This window comes from Pinus tabuliformis, chromosome 8, assembly GCF_031772625.1.
Source record: "Pinus tabuliformis cultivar Carrire ecotype Pingquan chromosome 8, CPIR1, whole genome shotgun sequence".
In the NCBI taxonomy this organism is placed as follows: domain Eukaryota; kingdom Viridiplantae; phylum Streptophyta; class Pinopsida; order Pinales; family Pinaceae; genus Pinus; species Pinus tabuliformis.
In genome coordinates, this window is record NC_142294.1 from 71,692,295 (window position 1) to 71,697,932 (window position 5,638).

The window sequence follows — 5,638 nt, forward strand, 5'->3', positions numbered from 1 at the left end:
TTCCTACCATGAGTTAGCCTACCTTATTGATCACCATGGTATGAGTGGATGCCACATCAACCTTCATCACTCACATATGTGGGACTATCCATGTATTGACTTTCAAGACGATTCTAGAACATTCAAAACCTTATCATTAATTGAAGGTTGAGGAAGTCAAAATGATAACTCTAGAAGTCTATCTTTCTTTATTAAATACCAACCCACTAGGAGAAGGGGTTCCATTATTTACCATTATACTTGTTCCACAACTCAAAAATAACATCTAGTGCTATTTTATGAGCATAATAAAGGAGGAGGAAGATTTTGAAGTAGTTATTCATGCCATAATGTTGAATGGTAACTCCATAGTGAGTTATGATTCCCTTTTATGTGCATTTTATAACTTAATCAAAGAGAGAATACAATGGGCCTCACCTTCTAATTGGATTTTCTCCCATATTGGGTTTCTCAAGATAAACGTTCTATTCATTTGTGTGGATGGTGTGTTCATGTGCATTTTCTTTTAATTTCCTAGTTCAATCATTTTGTAAATTATTCAAGCGAAGCTAGTAATTAACTAATTTTAGATCTAAGGTAAATTATTTTTCATATTATAAGATTTCATAAGATGATAATATCTATTGTGGTGAACTATTCCTATGGAACATTTACAACAATTTACAAATCAAAAACATTATTGGTCTTTGCAATTATATTAGGTTTTTCCTAAGGATGGTGATCATTGGGAAACCTTCATCAAAAGAGCTGGAAACGAAATTCAAATATGATGTTATGAGAGAAATTTCTGATGATTTTCCCTAGACCGTATGTTTTAGATGGAATTCTGGAGCCTGTAAAAACCCTAACTTCTTTGGATCATATCTCTGAAAATATAGCGAACTAAGATCTGAAATTCGTACACAAGGTTAACCAATATTTTGGCTCCACGAAGTTGCAATTTCAACTTCTCAAGCTTCATAAAAATAAATTTATAGCAAAAATTCCAAGACAAGTTGTTTGAAGAAGTGAAACCCTAGCATCCAAAGCTCTGTTACCAAGTGTTATGCAACCAGCTCACAAAATAGCAAAAAATATAGATCAACAACTTAGAAATTATCCTCTTCAAAGGGGGAAACCTCCTTTACACTACATAAATGAACAATTCTTTGATGATACAAATGACAAGACATCCTTTCTATATATAGGAGTCTAAGGGGTCATAATATAATCAGAGCCTGCATAACAATAATAATTTAAAGGCACAAAAATAACAATAGTGGGCTTCTATGGGGCACAATAATAACAATATGGGAACTACATGGGCATAACAATAACAATAAGGGAACTACACTATAAAAAAAATAAGGGGCTACACTAGTATTATAGAGACCTAACATGCTCCTCTCCTTCAAAAAAGTGTTATCCTCAATGCTTGAGTAGTTCTGGATGCTTCTGTATAAAATGCTCATCCTCCCATGTGCAATCTTTAGTGGGTAAGTTCTTCCACTTGATGAGATACTCTAAAATTGATCGATTTCGTAACTATCAGGTTCTTGTTTCCATGACTTCTTTAGGTTCCAATATGATTTTACCTTCCTCGTCAAGTTTTGGAAATATTGTTTGAACTGGTAGCTTGTCACCTATAACCTTCTTTAAGCATGAAACATGGAAAACTAGGTGCACTTGAGAAGATGCAGGAAGCTCCAATTTGTATGCCATAGTACCATCTTTCGCAACACCTTGCAAGGACCATAGTATTTTGGTGATAATTTATTATCCTTCTTAGCTTGCTTGAGGGAAATTTGTTTGTAAGGTTGTATCCATAAAAATACCAAGTCGCCTACATGAAAACATCTTTCGCTACGATGCTAATCAACCTGTTATTTCATTCGATTTTGTGCCAAAGTGAGGTTATCCTTTAAGAGTTGGATAACCTATTGTTGATGCTCGATGTGTTCTTCCATTGCTTGAACCTTAGAATTTTCTCTTAAATATGATATGATGGACAATGGATGATATCCATAAAGTGCCATAAATGGTGTCATTTTTGCTGCAGTATGGAAGGAAGTGTTATACCACCATTCAGCTAGAGGTAACCACTTGACCCATTATGTTTGTTTATCATATGAAAAGCAACAGAGATATCCTTCCAAACATTTTTTCACTATCTCATTTTCTCCATCAAATTGAGGATGATAAGATGAGCTATGAGATAATTGAGTACCAACACAAGAAAATAATTTCGTCCAAAAATTTTCAGTGAAAATGGGATCTTTGTCACTTAAAATAATCTTTGGGTTTCCATGTAACTTTTGAATTGTTTCCATAAATGCAATAGCAATTGTACTGGCTTTAAATGGATGAGATAATGCAAAAAAGTGTGCATACTTGGTAAGTCTATCAACTACTACCATGGTGACACTCTTTCCTTCAGACTTGGGTAAACCTGTGATAAAATCCACTGAGACCTCCTCCCAATGTTGACTTTGAATGGATAAAGGTTGTAATAGACCCGAGGTCTTAATTGTCTCAACTTTATTTTGTTGGAAAACGAAGCATTTCACCACAAACTTTTGAATATCAAATTTAAGTCCATCCTAAAAAAATTCCTTCTTAACCCTGTGGTAAGTTTTTAAAAATCTTGAGTGCCTTCCTACGGGAGAGGTTTGCAATTCCAAAAGAATATTTTGTTTGAGTTGGGAATTCTTACAAAGATATAAGCGATCTTTGTACCATAATGAATCATTTTTCCAGCTAAATGTATCAGATGTACTAGGATCTTGCTGCAACTTTTGAATGAGTGTCCAAACTTCTTCATCATTCTTGTAAAGTCCCCAGCCCCGGTTGGGAAACACTAACCCAACAATATTGTGCAATAAATACATGAAAATGTAGAAAACATTTACAACATAATTAGCTTGTGCCATGCAATTATAATTAATTATGCAACACAATTTACCATATATTCTCCACATCACAAATAACAACAGTTAAGCACCATAGTGGAAGCATTCATGTAATTATGTGGAACCCCAACTGAGATTAATTCAGCCCATTAATACACAAATTAAAGGGCACAACACAAACGTACAACACACACACACACACACACACACACACACACACACATATATATATATATATATATATATAACACAACAATTACCCCAATTAGGGTTTATCACTGAGATGCATAATTGTACATAAAAATAATACACATAAACACATCAAGGAATATGGTACTTATTTGTAATAACGAGCCAAATAGTTGTGGGCTCTCCATGTTCCTCCCAGCCATAGACCTGGTGGTTCATAAGCTCAACCATCAGGTCACCCCCGAGTTGGGATGACAACTCCAAAGGAAACGATAACCGAAAAATATTCATACCTCCAAGACCAAGGTGCCAACCCAAAATTCACGGTTCTCCTGGGTTCCATACACCCTCCAAGCTAATTTCCAAGGTGCCAACCCAACAATCATGCTACACCAGGGCTCTAGGCATCCTCCAAGCCATATATTATCAATATTTGGGTTCCCATCATAAAAACATGATGCATCTGTAACTGTTAGCCTCTCTCATAAAACAATAATAAATCCAAAAATAAATAAATTAATTAAATATTACAAGTTAGGAATTTGTGCCTAACTCTTGGGTTGTTCCTCTAAGATAGGAGTTAGTTTAGATAACTCCTATATTGGTGTGTGTCTGGTGAGAAATTATCTCAACCAAAGGAGAAATTATCTCAACCAAAAGTGTCTAAGATAGCACGCACTATCTTGAGAACACTGTGTCTCATCTATTTATTTGTAACACTATATTCAATTATTTGATGAATAAAATGTGAGATAGAATACCTGGCTGAAGCCTTTTTTCCGCCCATATTTTGTGTCTGGTTTTTATATGTGTTTTTCTGTAATCTGTTTGAGTTAATTTCATTTTCAATATGTGGTATCAGAGCTATGATAGACTTGTGTGAAGCTGCATCGACGCTGCATCCAAAGCCACCAAAGTTCAGATCAATTTATTTTTTTATTGCTTGAGGACCGGTCCAAATTTGCCATCATTGGGCAATTGCATTAGTAGTTGCATGCGTCGAAGAAGCTCAGATCATGGTAACCTGCGTGAAGGAATTAGAGCTTAGATCATAGCACAAATAGAACAAGGTCAACAATTGAACTTCTTCTCGAATTGTTTTATTGAATTGCTTTAAATATGTGTTCAGTATTTTAAAGCCGCGGGATGGTGAATTTTTCTATTTTTTTTTTGGCCTGGTTTGATACTGCGCTCGAGATTTATGACAGTTAAAGATTTACTGCTGGGGTTGTATAGCGTTTTTCTATTGAGTTGTGGCTTCAATTATCGATGAATAACACCTAACGAATTATAAGCTTCAAAACCTGGCAGAAACGACTGTTAGAGAATAGGAATTTTGACATCCAACGATTCGACTGCATTTCTTTTCCCAATTTTTTAACCTTTTTAGTTTATTGGGTTTAAAACTCGTCCAAGAAATCAAGGTACATGAAATCTTGCCAATTTTTTGAATCCATCAGTGTCTATCCCCGTGGTTCGACAATGTATCGCTTGTATGAATCAGTGGCTTACAGCTAGTCAGATTCCTAATGGGATTGTCATCTTGAGGACGGTTGTGTGGAGTCCATACTGGCTCACCCACGAACAACCTCATGGCCTTGATGTAGTTGGATGTATCCAGGGTGAAATGATGATAGATGCCTGCGGATAAAACAATCAAGTCCCCTTTATTTAACCAAACTCGAATCCATTTGTCATTACTGTCTCTTACATCACAGTATCCGCTTCCCTCCAAACAGTAATGTATCTCCTCATCATTGTGGATGTGCTCCTCGAAAAAGGTCTTCTTGAGCTTCTCATGATAGTTGGGCAGTTTTTCTGGAGAACATGTGATTATGTCCATGTATGTATACCCTCTGTTCTCGCGAATTTGCTGCAGCTCTAGATCAGTTTCATATTTATCAGCGTCCAGGTGCCAGTATAATACCCCCAAATCTGCAAGCCCTTCCAGAGAAACGTATTGCTGCAGCTCAGAGTAATGAGGCAACCTCTGATCCTCATCAGTTTCATTCCTATACCACGCTTCCATAGTTGACCAGGGAACTGAGCGCACGATTTTTCACTTTGGGATTGAGAGACTGTGTATTGGCCTAGAGACAAACTGTGACAACATGTTGTGCAGAGGCAGATGCGGATGAATGGAGTTGGAGCTGGGTTATTGAAGCAGTGATTGATAAAGTTGATTCTGCAACGTTCAGCAAGAACCGGATCAGCGTTGAAGTAGTGGACCGATTTCCTGAGGCTGAAAAGTACGATGACAGTCATCGATTCCAAGCTGCGTTAGTTCTGGAGTGTACACAGGAATAAACTGTGTGTCAATGATTCTTACTGCCCCAGCGTTGAATGGATATGAACCAGCGTTCCAGGGTTGAACGAATGTGGCATCAGATTTTATTAATTTCCAGCGTTCCAGTCAGCGTTAATGATTGGTGAAATTTAAAAGTGGACTTGGTAATTGGAGTTTTTTTTTAAATTGTAATTGTGATTTGCAAATAAATCATATTTTTTTGGAGGAATAAGATGAATGCGAGAGGCATGACTATGGTTTTATGACCATAAGT

The 5,638-nt window shown here is 36.5% G+C and overlaps 1 pseudogene; it reads right to left on the minus strand.

The window, feature by feature from the left end:
* Positions 1-4,533: 4,533 nt before the first annotated feature.
* On the minus strand, positions 4,534-5,106 carry LOC149234211 (acireductone dioxygenase 4 pseudogene; annotated as a pseudogene).
* Between the last annotated feature and the right edge of the window lie 532 nt (positions 5,107-5,638).